The 23,046-nt window shown below is 44.4% G+C and overlaps 1 long non-coding RNA gene across 1 annotated transcript; it reads left to right on the top strand.

Annotated features, from left to right (window-relative positions):
* Positions 1–9,937: 9,937 nt before the first annotated feature.
* Positions 9,938–12,820, top strand: LOC118238718. Its single transcript, XR_004769803.1, has 3 exons — positions 9,938–10,098; positions 10,308–10,447; positions 12,731–12,820. It is a non-coding gene; the product is annotated as an uncharacterized LOC118238718 (long non-coding RNA).
* Positions 12,821–23,046: the final 10,226 nt, after the last annotated feature.

Here is a 23,046-nt window from a genome sequence, read left to right as displayed (position 1 = left end):
GTGAGTTTGAGACCAGCCTGGTCTACAAGAGCTAATTCCAGGACAGCCTCCAAAGCCATAGAGAAACACAAAAAGAGTGATGAGCCCTTAATTTTGGATGCTGCAAGTCACAGATTAAAATTTGTCTCAATTTAAAATTACTATTCATTTACCTGAGGTGGGGTTTTGTGTTGCTTAGGCTTGTCTCAAAGTCAATATGTGATGTAGGCAGGCCCTGAATTCCAGATTTTCCTGCCTCTACCACCCAAATACTGGAATTACAAATTTGTACCACCATGCCCAGCTCCTCAGTCACTTTGTAGAAATTATTGTACTGTATGCATCACTGGGTTAGCTAAATAATAAGACTTAATTCTTATAAAATCTTGGACAGTAAAATATGCTGATAAAAATTAATTAGTAAAAACAAATAGCCCTTGTTTCTTCAATAGTTGTTCTTAGCAACATGATACCAGGAATTTAAGGAAAAATGTACCTGAAATATTAGAAGATTTACTATAATGATTTTCAATATCTTAAAATACATATACTTTGTTGAATTATTATATTATCTGGGGAAACAATTACAGAGATTTCTATTTAGTCATCCTTTCAATAAATCTGGGTTCCTGTCATATGTCCTCCATTTTGGTTTGGGGAGGTATGCTGGGTTGTGTCTCTTTGAGAACCATAGATTGGAAAATCTTTTAATGTCCCCCCCCATGGAGCAGTAAATCTTTATAACTCTGGGAATGCATATGTGTTCTATAATTTGCACATTTCAGCAAATTTCTACATGGAACATGTCTTTATATATAAAAATGTGATCTGAAGCAAGAAGGGACCCATCAAAACTGGAGTGGGGTGAGGCACATGCCTGGGCTGACTGTGGCCATAGCCAGTCCCCACCCCCAGAAACCCTCCTTCCCCTAGAGGGCATGGGCATGGGTTCTGGGCATAAGACCAAGACTCCAGATCCAAGCCAGCAGTCTCCCTGGACACAGCTAGCAGATAGCACCCAAGTTTGGGCCAAGCAGTGATTGCACAATCTGGACCATAAATTATCAGGTCAGAGGTAAAGTTTTTTACTACAACTGAGAGAAATAAAAGAAAGGACAATGTGGTCAGCCTTCTACACACTTTAGAATATTTTATTTTATGGGCAGTTAAAATGTTCCTTTTAATGAACTAGTTGCTATTTGACACAAGTGGACATTGGAGACTGTATGGCTAGCCCTCAAAAATTTTTATTTTGAAGATGTACTGACTCATGTAATCTCACAATAAAATCCTTAGGCTGAATGACTTTGAACTACATTACAATGGTAGGGAAACATTTGTGCTTCAACAGAAAACAATGCATGGTCTTATAGGAACTTCTACACTTTCCTTTAAAAGGCTAGATCACAGGGCGGGGAGATGGCTGATTTGGTAACGTGAGTGCTGGTATGAGGTTTTTGAATTGTTGCTGTTTTTCCAAGACAGGGTTACTCTGTGTAGCCCTGGCTGTCCTGGGCCTCTCTCTGTAGAAGAGGCTGGCCTTGAACACACAGAGATCCCCTGCCTCTGCCTCTTGAATGCTGGGATTAAAGGTGTGTGCCACCACTGGCTGGCAGGACCTGCCCTGAGTTTTATCCTGAGCATCCATATAAAAAGACATCTATAGCAGGATGCATATAATCCAGCCTTGGGGAAGACAGGATGATCCAAGACAGGGAAGCCTACTTGTCAGCGAGCTCCATGTTCAGTGAGAGACCCCGACTCAAAAAAACTAAGGTGGAGAGTGATTGGGGAAGATAGTAGATGCCAACTTCTGGTCTCCACTTGTATGAGTGCACACACACACACACACACACACACACACACACACACACACACAGAGTAAATATTTGAATCTCTATCTTTGTAGTGTGAAAATGGCCATGAGCAATGTGTGAAAGACTGAGGGTGGCCGTGTTCCAATAAAACTTTATTTACAAAACCAAGCAGTGTGTCTGGATTTGGCCCATACAGTAGTTTACTAATTCTAGTTAGAAATTAACTTGTATTGGGTTAATTCTTTAGTTTCATGGCAGATAGATTGTCTAGCATAGGTGATGATCTGGGTTCAATTCCCGGAACAAAGAAAGAAAGGAGAGAGGGAGAGAGGGGAGGGACATTATTAAGCTGACTGGGGTATCTGATTCTCTGGGATACATTCTACAGCTCTGTAAACTGCAGACAGCTAATGGAAACAAATGATTCTCATCCCAAGCTTGTCTCTGTGTCAACCAGCTTGGGCTTTCCTAACAGACTACCAGACTGCGCTGCTTAAACAACAGAAATGAGGAGGCAGGCATGGTGGTACATGCCTGTGTCCTAGTTCCATTCTGTGGCTGTGACAAAAAATCTGACCAGAAGCAGCTTGAGAAGGAAAGGGTTTTTTAATCTCCCCTCCCAGGTCACAGTCCATCCCTGAGGCAAGTCAGAGAGCAGGAAGAGCTCCAGACAGGAACCTGGAGGGATGCTTTTGCTGACTTTCTCTGGCTGGTGTTCAGGTAGTTTTCTTTTTTTCTTTTTCTTTTTTTTTTTTTCTTTTTTTTCCAGAGACAGGGTTTCTCTGTGTAGCTTTGGAGCCTATCCTGACACTCTCTCTGGAGACCAGACTGGTCTCTGAACTCACAGAGATCCGCCTGCCTCTGCCTCCCGAGTGCTGGGATTAAAGCCGTGCACCACCAATGCCGGGCTCAGATGGTTTTCTTATACAGCCCAATAACACTGCCCAGGAAACAGTACTGCTCTTAGTGGGCTGAGCCCTCCTACAATTCTCAATCAAGATAATCAGAGGGACCGATGAAGACAGTTCCTCCAAGTTGGCTTTCCACTCAGACAACGTTAGGCTCTATCACGTTGACAGTTAAAGCTAAGTAGGACTGTTTCTAACCCCAGCTCCTGGAAGGTGAAGGCAGAAAGAACAGGAGTCCCAGGACATTCTCAGCTATGTAGGGAGTTGGAGAACAGCCTGAACTGCATGAGACCCTGGCTCAAAAACCAAACACAGAGAGATGGTTCAGCAGTTAGGAGTGCTTACTTCTCCTTCAGAGGGTCAGAATTCAGATACTAGCACTCAGTTCAGAAATTTAAAAACACTCATAAGTCCCCACATACTCTGGCCTCAGTGGGCATTTACACACACACACACACACACACACACACACACACACACACACACACACACACACACACACACTCGAAGTAAATCTTAAAACAAAGCAAACTCCAGAAATGCATGAGGTCGGGTGTGACTCAGTGGCAGAGTACAAGCCTATGCAAGGCCCTCGGGATGAGCCCGGGCTTGAGATCTGGGCTTGCCTCTGAGGCCTGGCTCCTTGGCTTGTAGTGGCTGTCCCCTCCGTGTGTCGTCTTGGGATCTTCCTGCTGTATGCAACCTAATCTCCTCCCTTATGTTGGGTTAGGCCTCACTCTACTGACCTTGTTTTAACATGATTACGTCTTTAAGATTCTAGCTTGAAATACAGCCATTTCTGAAGGGATTGCAACAATGGAATTTTGAGAAACACAATTTAGCCTCAAAACATCCCTTAAGCCAGTTTCCGGTCAGTTTGCTCACCCATTTTTCAACAGTGCTTTACATGAATTTGTACTTCTCTCCATTTACTTCTTTGAAGTTATTTATTGTAGTACCTTATTGGTGTCTTCATTATTGAGTTAAACCAAATCTTCAGGATGTGTTGACTTACTGTATAGCAGTCATGATTTTATCTGTATTTATTATCACACAGCCTAAAATCACTATGAGATCACAGAACCCAAGGCTTATATTTGAAATTGTCATCCCATAAGCAAAAGTTCTTAGCTTTCCCCCTTTGTTCTCATAAACACACAGCAGAAAGAAGAGCCCTTCATCAGAGGCGTAGAAGCAGGGGGAGTTGGTGACTCGGGAAGACAGCCAGCATTTCCCAGGGGGGCTTTGGGCGAGGCTCATGTGGCCAGCTGACCATTGTACATTTTTAAACCAGTTTGCCCCTCTGCCTTACCAGCTATCTAGTCCTCTCCTGCAGCTAGTCCCTACATGTAGCAAGAAAAGCTGCTAGAGATGAGGAAAGCAAGGGGGGAAAGCCAGGAGCCAAAAATACAAGGAAGATGTTAGTGGTTCATCTGCTAGGAGTTGCAGAGTGTGCTGAGCCCCAGGGCCCTGGTGTAAACTGCATTCCAGGCACACCCAAAGCAGGTGTGGCTCTTGGGTCTCTGCATCAACTTCCCAGAGGACTGCCAGGTAGAAAATGCTAGCTGGCCAGTTAAATCCGAGTAGCCGGGAGATGACAACGTAGGCTTTTCTGTATGTGTGAAATGTTGCATGGGTCACACTTACCATAAAGAATTACCCGTAGTCTCCATACATAGATGATTCAAATAAGGTGAGACTATGGCCAGGCTCAAAGAAAATGCAGGGGAAGTTAATTGAGTGCCTGTAATGTGTCTTGTGAGAGGCCAGCACCATTCTGGCACAGACCTGCCAGATCTGTCTTTGGATGCAGCTTCTGAGTGTTGTTTTTTTAATATGTATTTATCCATTCATTCGTCCATGTAGGTGGGCATGCAGGGAACTCAGAGGACATCCTTTGGGACTAGGTTCTTTCCCTCTACCATATGGCTCCTGGACCTTGAACTCAGGTCATCAAGTTAGCAGCAGAACCTTACCTGCTGAGCCATCATGCCACCCCAGCTTCTGCGTATCTCAGGGGCAAGTCCCCTGGTGTGTTTTTCCTAAGGGAAGTTGGCTGGCTGGTGCTTCGGACTCTGCTGCTACCAATGCTTGGGGAAGAATCCATCCAAGGAGCACATGCTTCACAGGGTGGAGCTCAGTTTGTAGGGTGCCTACCTGGCATGCATAAGGCCCTGGGTTCAATTCCCAGCACAGCCTAAATTGGTCATGGTGGGACAGCTAACTTAGAAGGTAGAGACAGGAAGAGGAGGAATTTAAGGTTATCTCCTGATACACAGAAAATTAGGCACCTGTTTCTTAGGCTGAGACCCTGTCTCAATAATATAACAACAGCAATAATAATAATATCTCTTCTACAGAGCTTAGATCAGACTTAGTGGGCCAAGAGCCAATAGACACTTGTTTTGAGACAGAGTCTCGTGTACTTGCTATGCAGCCACGGATAGTCTTGAACTTTGTTATTGTTTTGAGACAGAGTTCAGTATATCCCGGGCTGGCCTGGAACTCTGGAAATCACTATGTGGCTGAGAATGACCTTGAACTTCTAATCCACCTGTCTTCCCCAGTCTATGGATTCCAGGCTTGCACCAGCACACCTGGCTCAGCTTGTACTGGAAAGCCCTCTACTAGAAACTAAGCTACATTCTCAGCCCCTGATCTTGAACTTCTGATCTTCCTTTTTCTGGCTCCAAAGTGCTGGTATGCCACCATGTCTCCTTTCTGTGGTGCTGGGGATTGAACCAGGACTTTGGGCATGGCTAGGAAGACATTAGCTACTGAGCTGTATCCTCAGCCCTATTTTTGTCTTTTAAATTATTTTATGTGCATTGGTGTTTTGCCATGGCTGTCGGGTCCCCTGAAACTGGAATTACAGACAGTTGTGAGCTGCCATGTGGTTGCTGGAAACTGAACCTGGGTCCTCTGGAAGAGCTGTCAGTGCTCTTAGCCTCTGAGGAATCTCTCCAGCCCCCAGCTCTGTTTTTGCTTTTTTTTTTTCTCCAGGTTTTCTTTTGAGACAGGGTTTCATGTAATCAAAGCTAGCCTTGAACTTCTGATGCTTCAGCTTCCATTTCTCAAGTGCTGGGAATAAAGGTGTGCACCACCACACCCAGTTTTATTACATTTTTAAAAACAACAATAATCTATTTTCTCACAATTACTTTTTTCAGCTTTACTTATCTGAGAATTTCATACATGAGGAGGGTATTTACATCATCTCCACCCTTCTCTTTTTCTCCTCCAATTCCTTCTGTGTCCCTCCTGTACCCTCTCAAATTCATGGCTCCCTTTATAGTTTATAATTACTATATACATATATGCATTTATATACATATATACACACATTTATATATTCTACTGAATCAAATTACTGTTGCCCACATATGCATGTGTTTAGGGCTGCCTAGGGAAACTAGGGGGCTCATCGCTTGAAAGACCTGATTCTCTTCCTCTCTCAGCAGCCACTGACTTCCTGTAGCTCTTTAAGTGAGGTGCCTTGTGAGAATTTGGCATGTCAACTCATGTGTTCTTGTGTAGCAATCGTGTTCTTGAGAGATCATGCTGCAGTTCCCCTGCCATGCCCAGAAGACACTGTCTTGAAGCAGATGTTCATTCAGGTTCTCTGGCTCTTACAGTCCTCTGTCCCCTGCTCTGAGACCTTCTCTGAGGTTTAAGCATAGGGGTTGGGTTATAGATGTCCCAGCTGGGGCTGGGGCTGAGGCTGGGGCTGGGGCTGGGCTGGGGTGGGGCTGGGGCTGGGCTGGGGCTGAGGCTGGGGCTGGGCTGGGGCTGGGCTCCCTATGAACGCTCCATCTGCTGCAAACCAAGCTTCTTCAGTGAGAGGTGAGAGATGTGCTTACTGCAAACTTCATTTTCCTTCTTTTTATTACATTTTACTTATTTTGTGTGACTGTGTGCGTGTGTGTTCGAGCAGGTTTGTGTGCACGCACACTCACGCCCTCACCAAAGAACAACTTTTGGGGGTTGATTCTCCCTTGTGCGTTTTGGGGAATCAAACTCAACCTGTCAGGCTTGTGTGCCCTGGGCCATCTCTCGGGTCACTTCCTGTCATTTTAATCTAATGCTTATGAATTAGGGGTTGCCAAATCCAGTTTCCTCTTTAGAAGAATTTCTCACGTTTTCTGATATAGAATGTTTGTCAAATTCAGTCTTGTAAACCTTCACAACACCTCCACAAAAGTGGAAAGTTACAGCCAGGCTGAAAGACACATCCCGCCTGGGGCGGGCAAGTGTTGTTCTAACGGATGCCACAAGAATGAGGGGGTGAAGGCTGATGCCATACATGTCGTGACCAGTAAGGCAGTAGACAATGGTGGAAAGAGCTCAAGCACGATTGCCATGCCCTTGTCTGCACCTCACTTGTGGGGGGCGGTGTGCCCTCCAGGCCTGGCCTCTCTGCCTGCTTGTATTCTAGTGCCAGGCCCATAAAGGCAAAGCTGACTCAGCACACAGTGCTGTTCCAACATGTGGGTTTTCAGTATTGTTTGACTGTGCATGGCTTTATCAACAACATGTAACACCCTCACTTTGTGTTCTCTTAATGCTATCACTCTGGTCTGATATGTGGCCTGCCTGTCACCACATTCCTCTACCAGCAGGGTCCATTGGTCATTTTTCTATTCACAGTACTCATCCACTGTGTGTAAAGCTAACAGAGAGATGGGGGTGAGGGGAGAAGAGAGAGAAAAGAAGAGAGAGGGAGAGAGAGAGAGAGAGAGAGAGAGAGAGAGAGAGAGAGAGAGAGAGAGAGACATAGATTTGATTTTGGAGCAGGAACTTACAAAGATCAAAGCCATTAACTGAGATCAGGGATTCTCTGAGAAGTTAAATAACGGGCTCCATCTACTCACCTCCTCCCACTCACCCACAGCCCCTGTCTCTGCATATTTCTAGACTAAGCAGTGCAAATAATTAGCCACAGGTATTTCACTATGTCGATGATTTTACATATAAAATGCTGGAGACATGCAGAAGGTACAGATGGCCTATATGAGGAGGGGTTGCTGTTCCTTCTGCACCCCTTTGTGAAGAGGCCAACAACACCTCAGAGGGGCTAGGAGGCAGGAGAGGGGGTAAGAATGGAAATAAAAATGCAGACCCAAATCCAAGCCTGGCGTGGCGGCAGGAACCTGTAATCCAAGTACAAAAACCTGGGAGGTAGCCATAGGAGGATCATGTGTTCCTGGTCTTCTTCAGCTTCATAAGAGTCCGAGGTCAGCCTGAGCTACCAATCAAACACAACTAACCAAAAGGAAGCAAATTTCAAATCCATGCGGAGATGTGAGGGTAGACAGTTTCCTTCGGAGAGGGTTCCAGAATGTTTAAGTAGCTCTTCTCTGTGGAGGAAGCAGTCTGAGTGTGGCCACTGATATCCTGGAGACCCTGTGCTGCCCTTTTTCCTCAGGAGCACAGTTGGATTGCTCAGAACAGACACAGTGGTTAGATTTGCAACACGGAACATGCAAATCCTATATAGCTTTTCTTTTTCTGGAAAAGTAGGCTATTTGGTTGGCTTTGATTTTAATTTTTCTCGTGTGTGTGTGTGTGTGTGTGTGTGTGTGTGTGTGTGTGTGTGTGTGTGTGTGTGTGTGTGTGTGTGTATCACAGCATACATGTGAAGATCAGAGAAAAACTTTGTGGAGATGACTCTCTTTCCACCATGTGAGTCTCAGCCTCAGGTCATCTGACTTGGCAGCAAGTGCCTTTGCACACTGAGCCATCTCCAAGGCTGTTTGTTTTTAAGACAGAGTCTCACTACCTTAGAGTAGGTCAAGCTCCCATACAGCAAGGGTGACCTTGAACTTCCTTTTCTCCTGCCTAGCCCTCCCCATTGTGCATCACCATACCCAGTGTATAGGACGCCAGTAATCCAACCCAGGGCTTCATGCATGCTAGGTAACTGCTCTACCTACTGACCTATATATCCCAGCCCAAGAGCCAATCTAGAAATAAACACTGGCTTGTCAATTGTGCCCCTGTTCAGAGCCAGACAGATTCTGCTCCGTGCTTTGATTTTTATCTGCAGAGCCCTGATGAGCCAAGTCTAGGAGAGAAACCAGATAAAGAGTCACAAGTCGGGCTGGAGAGATGGCTCAGCGGTTAAGAGCACCGACTGCTCTTCCAGAGGTCCTGAGTTCAATTCCCAGCAACTACATGGTGGCTCACAACCATCCGTTATGAGATCTGGTGCCCTCTTCTGGTGTGCAGATATACATGGAAGCAGAATGTTGTACACATAATAAATAAATAAAATCTTTAAAAAAAAAAAAAAGAGTCACAAGTCATTGACCATAGCCATCCCTCCCAGGCAGAAAGGTGGGAATTAAAGTGCATGGGGATCAATATGCAAAATATGAGAGTGAGAAGTGAAGACATGAAAGCCTTGGGGCAAACCCTCAGGCTAGAATGCAGGGGAAGGAACAGGCTCCAGAATCAGTAGCCTTGTTACAGAAACATTCTAACCTGCCATGGTGGTGGCCCATCTGCAATCCTAGAACTCAGAAGGTGGAAGCTGAAAGGTTACAGGTTTGAAGCCAGCCTAGTCCATATCTTGAGATGTTGGTACCAATACCAAAAGCCCCTCTCAATCCTCAGCACTTCGGAAACTGAGGCAGGGATCTGGCTCACCAAGAGCTGGAGGCCATTCTAGGTTACAGTGAATTCCCGGCTACACTAAGGACCCTTGTCTCAAAGAAACAAAGGAACATTGTGCAGGAAAGTCAGGCCAGTGGTTAAGAGTGTTTCTGGCTCTTCCAGAGGACCCTTTCCCAGCACCCACGTTAGGTTCACAGCTGCCTATAACTCCAGCCCCAAGGGATCTGACACTCTCTTCTGGCCTTCTCAAGTACCCACTGACCCATCAGACCCTCACACAAACACACACATTTAAAAATTGTTTAACTCTTTTAAAACTTTTATTTTATCCCAAGGGGTTGAATAATTGCTTGGTAGACTGGGTTCACTAAGTGAGATGAAGCTTTTTGGGTGTTTGTTTGTTTGTTTGTTTGAGACAAACCTCACTAGGCAGGCCTGGAACTCATGGTGCTCCTACTGCCTCGGCCTCCAAGTGCTGGAACTGCAAGTGTGTGTCACCACAGCAGGCTTCAGCGGGTGGTGTGCTGAAGGTCACTTCTGTTTAGGAGGATCTGTTGTTTGTCCATTTAGTGTTCCACAGCTATTTTTCTATTTCTTTGGTTACTCTGTACAGGAAAAGTATGGATTTTACCTTGGAGCAAATCATTTCCCCTGTTTCCTGAGCCTGAATTTGATCCTGATCCTGGCCTAGCCCATGGACTTTCCAGGCTGGTGGGAAGGAAGGGCCTTAGAGGATCAAAAGGGGTTATATGGCAGCTGCCACTTCATCCTGCACTCAGGTAACACTCTGTGGGAGGCTGTGTGGCCTTGCGTACAGGATGGATTTCTGCCTCCACTGTGGGATTATTCGTAACAATGAGTGTTCTAAACCCACTGTTTCCTTTGCCAGTGATTGGTCTGGGTGTAGTCAGGGCAAAGTGGAGTCATCAAATGCCTGTTGGGATGATTTGTGAATAGCTTTTGCTTTGTTTTGTTTTTCTTAATCTAGGAGGAAGATACATGAAAGCCACTTCTTACTCCTCCTAAACGCTCTATCCTACTCTAAGAGGGCAGTGATGCCTGGCTCTGCAGGCATTTTGAGATCACAAGCTGTGCACTCACAGAGAAGAGCAGCCTGCAAGGAAGCAGGTAGGCACAATGGACTAGCAAGATCCCAGATGGCATCACTGAACCCACCAAAGCCAAGAGAATCCCAACCCTCTTCAGACTTCTGAACACTATAAGCTTTGTTAACTATTTTTAAGAAATTTATCTAGCACAGTTTAGCCCTAAACTTTCCATCCTCCTGCCTCTTTAGCAAATTTGGGAATTGCAGGCATGTCCCACATCCAGTCTCTTTACAGTTTAAATGGATATTGATAGCTGAATTTCTGAGTTTTTGCTGTCATTTAAGAAACAAAAGTAGGCTGGGGTATATAGCTCAGGGTGGGACATGCACAAAACACACCTAGAGAACCCAACACTCAAGAGTCCAAGAAAGGAGATGGGTAGTTAGACAGACAGATGAACGGACAGATTTTTCTTTTTCTTTTCTTTCTTTATATATTATATATATAATATATATATATATATATATATTTTGAGACAGGGTTTCTCTGGGTAGCCTTGGCTGTTCTGGAACTTCTGCTGTAGTCCAGGCTGGCCTTGAACTCAGAGGCCCACCTGATTTTTCTTTTATACTTGATCTTAGCCAAAAAGCTGAGACACAATCTTTTTTATTTTTTGAGATAGGGTTTCTCTGTGTAACTTTGGAGCCTATCCTGGCACTTGCTTATAGACCAGGTTGGCTTCAAACTCACAGAAATCTGATGGGGGAGGTCCTTCTGTGTATATGATTGTCTTATTGGTTAATAAATAAAGTACTGTTGGCCAATAGGAAAGCAAGATAGGTGGGACTAGGAGTCAAGGAGGATTCTGGGAAATGTAGTAAAGAAGTCTTGTGATACAGGCAGGAAGTGACATAGCAGGCAGACTCATATATAAGCAAGGGCAAGAAGAAAGTAGTTCTTTTTTTTTAAACTGATTTCCACAGCTGATTTATACATCATCTACTTTTTAAAAAATGCAACAACATCCCAATATTTTTTAAAGAGTACAATGGGTAAAACTTAAAAAAACACAAATAATAAATTAGAGAGTGTAATATATCCAATGGGAATTGCTGCATCAACATTACTTTCCATTGGAGGGTTATAGCATTTTTGGTTTCATCTTTTCTGCTGTTCTCTGCTTGATAAACAAGGGTCCTTCTCAGAGCCAGCTTGCTCACTGATCTGAGCAGCTCAATTGTCACACTGTCTCTGAGAACACTGAGCACACATAATTCCCAGGAGTCTGTGCTGTCTATGAGAGCAAAACACACACAGATGAGTGCACATATCCATCAGTAAATACATGTATCCTCCAAGAAATGGCTAGTGTTTCCTGAGACATTCCTAACAGATTGTAAGCCTTCTAAAAGGTTTTGGTGTGGAAGTTGTTCTTTTTCTCTTCCTCCTGCTCTCTGCTCTGGAGTCACCATGTGAGCCCGGGAAGACAGGACGCTTCCGCTGGCGTTCAATAAGATGAGTCTTATAAAATATATATAGATTTATGATAATTAAGACTGAGCTAGCAGATGAGAAATCCTAGTCATTGCCAAGCAGCATTTGTACCTAATATAAGTCTTTGTGTGTTACTTGGGGCCTTAACGTGGCAGCGGGCAGAACTCGGGCAGCCTGGTGGAAAGTGCCCAAGTGGCGGCAGGGCTCAGGTGGCTTTGGAGTAAAGACTTATTGTAACAGAGATCCACCTGCCTCTGCCTCCTGAGTGCTGGGATTAAAGGCATGCACCACCAACGCCCAGCTGAGAAACAATCTTAAAGGGTCTTTTTTATTATTTGTGTGTGTGTGTGTGTGTGTGTGTGTGTACATGTGTTCATGAGTGTATTCTAGGTCAGCGTGTATGCCAGAGGTTGACTTCAGGTGTCTTTCTCGGGCTCTAGCCTCCTTGTCTTGCAAGACAAATTGTTTTACTGTGACTTGCTAGTTAGACTAGGTTGTGTGTCTCACAAGCCCCAGGGATCTGCCTATCTCTGTCTCCTAGTGCTGGGTTATGAGCACATGCCACCAGACCTGTTGTTGTTGTTACTGTTTTTTGGAGACAGGGCTTCTCTGTGTAGCCCTAGCTATCCTGAAATTCTCTCTGTAGACAAGGCTGGCTTCAAACTCAGAGATTAATCTGCCTGCCTCTGCCTTCCTAATGCTGGAATTAAAGGCATGCACCCACTACTGCCTGGTTTGGGGGAAAAAAAAAAAACTTAGTTTTTTTTCCCCTTAGTGCCAGGTCTTCATGTTTGTTTGCAAGTCCTTCACCACATGAGCCATCTCTCCAGCCGGCTTCTTACCCTACTTCTTTTTCCATCTTTGACAGAGTCTCGTAAGCTTCCGTCTCACTACACAGCTGATGTACCCTGGAACTCCTCTTCATCCTGCCTCCACCTCCTGAGTGCTGGGATTACAGGTGTGTGCCAACATACCCAGTATATTCCATGCTGGACATCTACCTGTGGCTTCATGTATGTTCTAGGGATGTTCTCTACCAACTGTGAGATGGCCTGTCTCAAAAACTAAGGTGGAGAATCAACTGAGGACGACACACATATACATCATGCACACACAAGTAAATAATAAAATTTAAAAAGCACACAGAAGACCAGTTGCTGGGAAACTTCATAAAGGGTATTATCCACCACAAGACTGGTTGGCAAGTGTCATGGTGTCAAGGATAGCTACCACTTGTCTACCTTCTTTTTTTGTTTCTTTGGTTTAATTTAATTTTATTTTTCTTTAACCATTTACAAATCTCCCATATACATTTTGTCATCTGATTTTACAACAGCTCTGTGTGGTCGGCAGCACAGATCTTACACATGACCACACACACATAGACACATGCACCACACACACATAGACACATGCACCACACACACATAGACACATGCACCACACACATAGACACATGACCACACACACATAGACACATGCACCACACACATAGACACATGACCACACACACATGGACACATGCACCACACACATAGACACATGACCACACACACATAGACACATGCACCACACACATAGACACATGCACCACACACATAGTATAGATAGGAAAGTGAATCTCAAAGCCACAAGCCTGTTCAGGGTTCCATAGTTAGCAACAAATTCGTATACATGACAATCTTTGGCCTGGAAATTCAATACCCAACCTTCCCTCATACCCTACGTACTTCACAAGGATAATGAAGATAATATAAATTCAAGCCCCCCAAAAATACTTTTGAGGGGGACAAAAAACACTATATAATTACATAATATAATTACCTGTGACATATGGCTCATCCCCTTTCCCATCCTAGCTCATTTGTGAGCCTTGAATTTTATATTACCCCTCTTCTGTCCTCAACGAAATACAGTAGGGTCCTGTTGAAGCTTTGGGAAGTCAGGGAAGCTGCAGCATTACACAAACTGAAAACGACACAGACTAATGTGAAACCAGGACACACTAAAGTGCAGCAAAGCCTAAGTGTCGGGCCAGCATGACTGCAGAGAGGGATAGCATGGTGTCAAGGCTCATGTGCGTGCACACACACACACATACACACACACACACACACACACACACACACACACACACACACACACACACAGAGTTATCTGAGGCAAAGAAGCATTGCACATTGTATAAAGGAGCCACCGATGCATGGGAGCCCACACAGAGGCATTGTATACACCAATCTCTCCAGCTGTCTACAGGCACATAGGCTGTAAGAATGAGTGTGTCTGAAGCCAGGTGGTGGTGGCCCATGCCTTTAGTCCCAGCACTCAGGAGGCAGAGGCAGGCAGATCTCTGTGAGTTTGAGACCAACCTGGTCTACAAGAGCTAGTTCCAGAGGGAGGTGGATCTTTGTGAGTTCAAGGCCAGCCTGGTCTACAGAGCAAGTTCCAGGACAGCCAGATCTGTTACACAGAGAAACCCTGTCTTGAAAAAACAAAACAAAAGGAATGAGTGTGTCGATTATGCTCATGTCCCGAACCAAGGAATAGCTCTGTGCCAAACCTCCTAAGCTAAAACATAACATCACCATTATTCCTGATGAAAAAATACATAAAATACCTTTTAAGCTGATGAGTTACGGTCAGTCAGCTTTTCTTTGGGATCTACTTTGGATTCTCCTGCTTTGAGACTGGGAGAGTGTTTTATTGAGATTTTACAGGCAATTCTAAGTCTATCCAGTTAAAGTGTCCAGTGAATTTAACATAGTAAAACTATATCATCTGCAGAAAAGACTATCTCAAGTGACACGCCACTTTTTTAGTGTGTTTTCTGTTCAACATGTTTCTCCTGAGCTGGCTCAGTTGAGCAAACTTTGTTTTGTTTTTGTTGTTTTCCTTCTACAGTAGCTTTGCAATGGCCATAATGTCAGTAGCACAGCTGGGACTGCAGACCAATGCCTGGAGGGCTTAAAGCCACACTGCTCATCTCTGCCAAGACCATGCATGTGGCGCCAGAGACTGGGGTGGACCTGACTCGGGTAGTGAGGGAATGAAGGAAAGATAGACAAACAGAAGCTGAGATCGCCTGGAGAGGCCGAAGCATCCCGGAAGCTCAATGTATTTATTACATAGAGTTGAACAGATAAGCAGGGTCACTGCCTGCAGCTGATTAAGGTGGCACAGTTATTACCTGCAGATAAACAAGGAGACTGGGTTTGCAGTATAGGCCGGACCAAGGTGCAGATCTAGCTAATCTCAATAAGACTTGTCCCTGTAGGAGGGCAATCCTTCGGCCATAAATACCCGGGAAAGAAAGGTATGGTGGATGTTATCTGTATAGACAGTCAACATCCACCATGGTCCAGAAAGAAGGCTTTGCCATTTTACTTTCTGTATGAGCTCTGGGGTCCTTGACACAGCCATGCCCACGACAACAGCACACGTTTACTCATTCAAGGTTTCCTCAGCTTCCTGTGCATCCCACTAATTTGTTTTAGTTTGGTTTTTGGTTTTTTGAGACAGGGTTTCTTTGTGTAGTCCTGGCTATCCTAGAACTGGCTCTGTAGACCAGGCTAGCCTCGAACTCAGAGGCTGCTGCTGTCTCCACAATTTCGGGATTAAAGGCCTGGTTATCTCATTAATTTTTTTAATTTGAGCAGACAACATTCGAGCTCCCGTGGAGTCCAGGGGATAATTTCAACTGGCACTCCCCTCCTTTGAGACATCTCATCTCATTGCCTTGGAGCTCACCAGTTAGGCTCGGCTGGCTGCCAGCTTACTCTATGATCTTCCTGTCTCTCTCCCTAGCACTGGGTTTGCAAACACTTTTCTGTGAGGGCTAGGAGTCAAACCCAAGTCTTTTCCTACAAGGCAAGTGCTTGATTGACAGCTGCAGTCCACCCCTTCTTCATTATTTCTAATAGGAAAATGCACACAGTGTAACTCAGCCTGGATCTTATCTGATCCAGCTCTCTCATTTTACAGAGGAGAAAATTTAGACCTAAGAGCATACCGAGCATCATTAAAAGCTTAAAGTCTGGTTGATTTCCACTCTGGGGGAGTTCCTGTGCTGTCAGTCTTGACAGTCTACAGCTAATATCTGTTGAGAGTTTCCTCCATGAGTTCTAGGAGGTCACTGTTTGATCTCTCTCCAGCCCTAGTCTTATAACGTTGGTACAATCCTAGCCCCACTTTACATATAAGTTAAGGAGCACTAAGGGCAACTGAGTAACTGGACCAAGGACACAAACACACGGGGAATCCCAGACTAAGTTCTACATGTTAGCTTTCAAGCCTAGTGTCTATTTCACATATCAAAGCACGTGCTAGCCGCCAAGTTCTTCCCACATCCATCAGTCCTCCCTACCTGTTACTGGGTCCTCCTGGCTGGCATACCCCATCCCCTACTCAAAACTCTGCAGCCCACAGGCTGGGCTGCCCTTCCCCTAGATGTCCTTCCTTATATAATCCAGTCATTTTGGCTAACTGTCCTCTCTTGGGGGCCTCCTGGCTGTCATACATGGTTCCCCTCTCCCTTCCCCAACCCCTGTCTCCTCACATGACTCAGGGTCATGTCCACTCTGTACTCTCCCAGATACTCCTGCCTCTGGCTATGCTCTCCCTTTTATCTACAATAAACATTCTCTTCCATCATACCTAGGAGCAGCCATGTTCTTTCCTTTTTATTTCTTTTTTAATTCACTAGGCAGTTCCCCAAACTCAGATTTAGCTATGGGTTATCATTATTTTTATTTGTTTGAGATAGGATATCATGTAGCCCAGGCTGGCCTCGAACTTGTGATTCTTCAGTTTCAGTCTCCTACCTTCTGGGATTACCAGTGTATGCCACCACTTCCAGATCATCCCTTAGTTTTTAATTGTTGACAGGTTCCCCCCACACCTGTGCCCCAGAAGTTCTGCAAATATGTCTATCACTGAGCCATGCCCTTAGCCCCTGAAAGAAAACTATTCTCTTAGGTTCCTTTCAGGTCAGGTTGGTCCCCACCCAATTTTCCAGGAGCATGTGTGTGACTGGAATCTTGTGCCTGCTTTTTACACCGCCCACCCCAACACCTACCCGCTAGGCCCTAATGGAAAGAGTTAATTCTAACTTGGTGAGTAGAAACTGTCATTCTGAGAGCAAGCTATTTCCTGGCCTCCTCTGAGAAGTGTTCACAGTCCTTTCCACTGAACCTGGTCAGAGTTGAACTTGCAGGCTTCGGCTCTATAGATGACAAACGCCCACCCATTGTGTGTTGTGAACAGTACAGATTGACTGCTCTTCCTGGGGTCTTCCTGTCTGAAGAGAAGCAAGCTGGCTGCCCCCTGGGTGGTTACTGGTTAAAACAATGAAAGTGCTCATTGTAGCAGTTAAATGTTGCTGGGCCCAGTACAACTGCAGAGTCCCCGAAGTCTCTCAGAGCAAACCATGGCAGGTTTTAAAAAACTTTCTTTCGTCATGATGTCCCTGAAGGTAGCGACACATAATGAACTCTATGGCCAGTCAGGGGCTGCTGTGGCTGAGCTGCAGGGCCGGCCAAGGGGTCATGGCCGCCGCAGTCATAAGAGAACCTGCTTATAACTAAACCTTTCATTTCTACTCTTGCCTGGGTCCAGGCTTAACCTACACTTAAAATTCTGAAAGAGAATACGGTCATTAAAGAATAAGACAGCCTGGGGCAGATTGCAATCTTGGAATAATAATTGTATGTGTGTGAGAAAGGAGAACCCCACCTCATGAATCATCCAACCATTGTTCTTTGTTTGGTTTTTTTTCTCAGCTTGTTTCCTTAGTTTTTTCAATTACATTTTTTTTTTTTTTCTGCTTGTGGAAAAGCCTCACTTCAAATTAATCTCCTGTGATGCCAAAGCTTCCCAGCAACATAAACCCATGAGCCGGGGCATGTTTTTATCGGGACCAGAAAGGAACCACCATGATGTCTGGGACTGTGTGAGCTGGAGACAGAGAGCTGTGACACCCTGGCCCTTCTCCCAGCATTGGGGGACCTGCCACATGGCTCCCTGACCAGGTAATTCATACACTTCTGAGGGACACCAAGAAGGCAATTTAGAAAGGATGTTAAAAAAAAAAAAAAAAAAAACCCTGAACACACCAATCAAATTCTTTCTCTCTCCCTTAGTCTCTGGTAGGGTATCTTTGCCTCCTGCCACCCTATGTAGCCCAGACTAGCCTTGAACTCTCCACATAGCCCAAGCTAACTCCAAACTTCAGATTTTCCTGCCTCAGACTAGGATTACAGGCATGCCTGGTAAATTTTCTTTGCCTAAGCATGCATTTTAGTGGCTTTTTGGCAGAACTTATGATTATTAAACATTATTATTTCTATCTCTATATGCAATGTTCGTCTTCAGCACCCCGATTTCTGAGGAATCAGGCCTGTTGGTTACAACTTGTTAACTCTTTTGTTCTCTGAGGCCTGCGACTGTCCCTGCTTCTCTTTCTTCACTCTTTCCTCAGGCTTCACTACCATAGTCATTAAACAAGAATTACCCGGGGCTGTTTGATTTGGAATAAATTCCCACACTAGGCCCCAGCAAAGCAAACTAAAAAATGGAGTCACTTATGCTCCACTTCCTGCCCAACAAGCTGAAACTACCCAGGTTTATTCAACCTTCTGAGAAATCAGGATTAGAGAGATCAGAGTCAAAATTTCCCCCACAGGCCAGCTCCAAGAGTCAGGACAAGGAAGTTTCCTCTGTCTTAATCCTTTCACAAGACAAGCAGCCTGAAGTAACTCGCTGCCTACCCACCAGTCACTTTTCTATTGTTCCTCCTTATAGCCAATCCACTTTCTGCATTCTTTAGACCTCTTTTGATGCTACAAAATGCAGCTCTAGGCTAGGGGAATAGCACAATTGGTAGAGGGCTCACCTAGCACAAAAGAGGCTCAGTGTTCAAACCCCAAGACTACATGAACTGATAGCATGGTCCAGCCCCCAATCCCAGTACTTTGGAGGTAGAGAGAGGAGGATAGGAATTTCTTTCTTTCTTTTTTTTTTAAGATTTTATTTATTTATTATGTATACAACAGTCTGCTTCCATGTATATCTGCACACCAGAAGAGGGCACGAGATCTCATTACAGATGGTTGTGAGCCATCATGTGGTTGCTGGGAATTGAACTCAGGACCTCTGGAATAGTAGTTGGTGCTCTTAACCTCTGAGTCATCTCTCCAGCCCAAGAATTTCAAGGCTATCCTTGGCTACATAGTTTGAGGACAACTTGAGGTATTTTAAAATAAAAGGAAAAAAAAAACACAACTTTTTCTGCTGTTCTCATGGGAGTACTTAATTGCTTTTTATGTAATGAAAGGTTGCCCAATTCCAGACTAAGAAACAAAATCAAGTAAGATTGTAAAACCAAACTGTAATTCTGCCCTTTGAAACTTCATTTTCTCTCTGAGGATAGAGAAGACATCCTTGACTTTCCCCACGCAGTCTCCCAGCTCCATTTTGAAGGTTCCAGTGATGCATTTGTTGGTATTTTCCTGCCATTTTCATAAGTGCAGCAGATAGAATATTTGTCACCAACATGGCGGGTCGCTTGTGTCTCTGAAATGTGTTCGGAATATGAATTTGCTCATAATTTTAGAATTCTGGAAAATATAAATATGGCTGGCCTGTGTTCTAGAAATTTGAAAAATCTTCATGAAATCATAGGAGAGAGAGAATGGGCTGGTGGAGCCTAGGCAATGGGTCATATAGCTACTTCTGTGCCAGAGGCCTGAGATGTATATGAAGAGGCTATGGAGCTGGGTGGTGGCATTTATAATCCCAGATACTCAGGACCTGAAGGAAGGAGGTTGCAAGTTCAAGGCCAGCCTGGGCAATTTAGTGAGACCTCATGTCATAGCAAAAGGGCTAAAGATGTAAACTCACTAGTAGAGCCCTTGCTTAACTGGCATAAGAGACATTTCAACACCCCCCCCCCAATAAAACAACTATGTGCGCACCTGCACCATTGGTTCTTGTTTTATAGACAATTATATTCTGTTTATTCCCCCTTCTTGTTATCTTCTACCACCCATGTAAGCCCCTATCCTTCTCAACACGCAAACACTGACTTTCCTTCCCTTCCTTGGCACACTATTTAGCATCAATTGAACCCGTGTCTCCCAAATTTCAGTTCCTAAGACCTAGATAAAGTTGTTTACTTTTGGGATTCTAAGTTCTAACTGATCTATGTGTTTCATTCAAAGATAAAAGTTTTGTTTTGTCTTCACATTTATTTATTTAGTTAATGATTTGGAGGTGCTGCATGTTCCATAGCGTATATGTGGAGGCCAGAGAACACCTTTCAAGAATTGGTTCTTTTGTTACAGCATGTGGGGTCCAGGGGTCTAACTTGGGTTGTTAGCTTTAGCAGCAAGCACCTTTACCCACTGAGTTATCTTGAAAGCCTTAAAAGTTTACAAATCCCAGGCTACATTTCCAAAAGATAAATAATCTTGTAAATAGTCATTGTTGCTAGTGAGTGACCCGGCTGATTGGAGGGAAGAATAGTGGGAAAAGAAAAGCACATGGTTTCAAGAATCAAAAGTTCAAATCCCACCTTGTTTTTGTTTTTCAAGACAGCGTTTCTTTGTGTAGCCCTGGTTGTCCTGAAACTTACCCTGTAGACAAAGCTGGCTTCGAACTCCGGAGAGCTGGAATTAAAGGCCTATACCACCACTGCTTGGCCAAATCCTATTTCTTACTTACTAACTGTGTTCTTGGTCTCCATGATGATTTGAAATTAAATGGCCACCAAAGGGAGTGACAGTGTTGTGAGGTGTGGTCTTGTTGAAGTAGGTGTGACCTTTTGGAGGAAGTATGTCACTGTGGAGGTGGGCTTTGAGGACTCATATATGCTCAAGATATACCCAGTGTGTCGTCAGACCACTTCCTGTTGCCTGCATGTCAAGATGTAGAACTTAACTGCTTTTCCAGCACCATGTCTGCCTGCACAGCCACTACCGTGTTGCACCATGATGAGAATGGACTAAACTTCTGAACTGTAAGCAACCACAATGAAATGCTTTCCTTTATAAGAGTTGCCATGGTCATGGCGTCTCTTCACAACAATAGAAACCCTAACTGAGACAGTCTCATAACCTTGTTGCTCTCATCTGCAAGATGGAAGGAGAAGAAATTACCCATCCTCCAGGAGTGCTGAGATGATTAATGACACCCTCGCAACTAATTACAAATTTGTAAAATACTGGATTGGGGAGCTGCCTTAGTGGGTAAAGCAATTATTACAAAGGCAGGAGGACCTGAGCAGAGATTGCCAGAACCCAGATAACCCTAGCAGACAAAAGTGTCTGCAACCGCAGTGCTCCTACTGTGACGTGGTAGTAGAGACAGAATTCCCAAAAGCTCAAGGGCCAGCTAGCCTGGAAAACTGCAGCAGCAAACAAGGGACCTATCTCCAACCAGGGGGAAGGTTGTTCTCTGATCTCCACATATGCACTGTGGCATTAGTGTGCTTGAACTCATATATGTGAACACACACACTTTATTTACAATTACGTTACTTTAGTTACTTTTATTATTAGCGAAATTTATATTTATTTAAATTTCGAATTAGTTAAATTATTATTGGAGTTTTGTATGTGTATATGTTCATGTGTATGAATGTATACCCGTATGCACAGGTACGTGGAGGTCAGAGGACAATTTGGTATGGTTCCTCTGGTGCCATCCACTTTTCTGGTAGATTTTAACACAATGGCACTGTTGGGAGAGGGTAGGCAGTGGGCAGAGCTGGAAGAAGTAGGGCACAGCCCTGGAAGGAAGGATTACTAAGCTCAGTCTTCTAGCATCTTCAGGCTTGGTCCCATCTGTTTGCCTCCAAGATATAGGAATTTTTGTTCAATAGGGTATCCTATGCCCCCACCCATGACACACTGTTTTTTGTTGTTGTTTTTGACAGTTCCTTCTGGGCTTGAACTCTTAGCTTTCTAGGGTCAAATGATCATTCCATCTCAACCTCCCAAGTGGCTGAAAGCACAGGTTTGTGCCTCCGGAGCTGGTTATCCCTTTAAGCTCAAACAAATCTCTGTGCTGTGCTCTTTGCTACCCTGTGTTTATTCTTTTTTTTTTTTTAACCTTTGTCAGAGCTTGAAACCAAATCCAGGACCTCACACATGCTGGGGAAGCATTCTACCGCTGACCCACCTGCTGGCCCTGAGACTGCTGAGCACAATAGCAGTGTTGTCCTGTAGTGGCCTTTTCTTTTCCTTTGACCTTCCTCCTGGGAAATGGCACAGATTTACAGTCATCTGGCACAGTGAACCAACAAGGGGAGACCCAGAAGGGCCACTGATCTCATCACAGCCTGAGAATGTGTCAGTGTGTGACTTGCCTGCCCCAGAAAACACAGACCCATTTCTAGACACAGAAGGACACAAGAATGTAGACTTCTAGGCACCGTGAGACCCACCTGAAGTCCTAGGTTCTCTGGAGGCTGAGGCAGGAGAATCACTGAGAATCCTGAGACTCACCAAGAGTTCAAGGTCAGCCTGGGCAGTGTGAAGAGACTGCTGTTAAAAAAAAAAAAAAAAAAAAAGGAAAGAAAAAATACTCACATGCCTGCAGTGGTGGCGCATGCCTTAGTCCCAGCACTTGGGAGGCAGAGGCAGTCGGATCTCTGTGACTTTGAGACCAGCCTGGTCTACAGAGCTAGTTCCAGGATAGCCTCCAAAGCCACAGAAAAACCCTGTCTCGAAAAAACAACAACAACAACAACAAAAAAAAAAAACAAACAAAAATTACACACATACACACACCAGTATATATCACATATATAAAAAACGGAAAGAAAAAATACACAATTTTTAAACTGTGATATATATCCCAATATCATATATATTGCAACATCATATATATCACCACATACATATACATATTGTACAAAATGTAAGAAAAAGAAAGGACTAAAGAAGTGTTTGAATTAAAAAAAATCCCATATAAGCCAGGCAGTGGTGGTACCCACTTTTCGTCCCAGCACTGGGGAGGCAGAGGCAGGTGGATCTCTGTGAGTTCGAGGCCAGCCTGCTTTACCAAGGGAGTTCCAGGACAGCCAGGGCTGCACAGAGAAACCCTGTCTTGAAAAAGAACAAGGAAATTCCATGTGATTTATCCCCAGGTCAAGAAATGGCTCATCATGTTATCCAAAACAAATAT

Source organism: Cricetulus griseus, chromosome 4, assembly GCF_003668045.3.
Source record: "Cricetulus griseus strain 17A/GY chromosome 4, alternate assembly CriGri-PICRH-1.0, whole genome shotgun sequence".
Classification (NCBI taxonomy): domain Eukaryota; kingdom Metazoa; phylum Chordata; class Mammalia; order Rodentia; family Cricetidae; genus Cricetulus; species Cricetulus griseus.
This window is presented reverse-complemented; position numbering and strand designations above follow the sequence as displayed.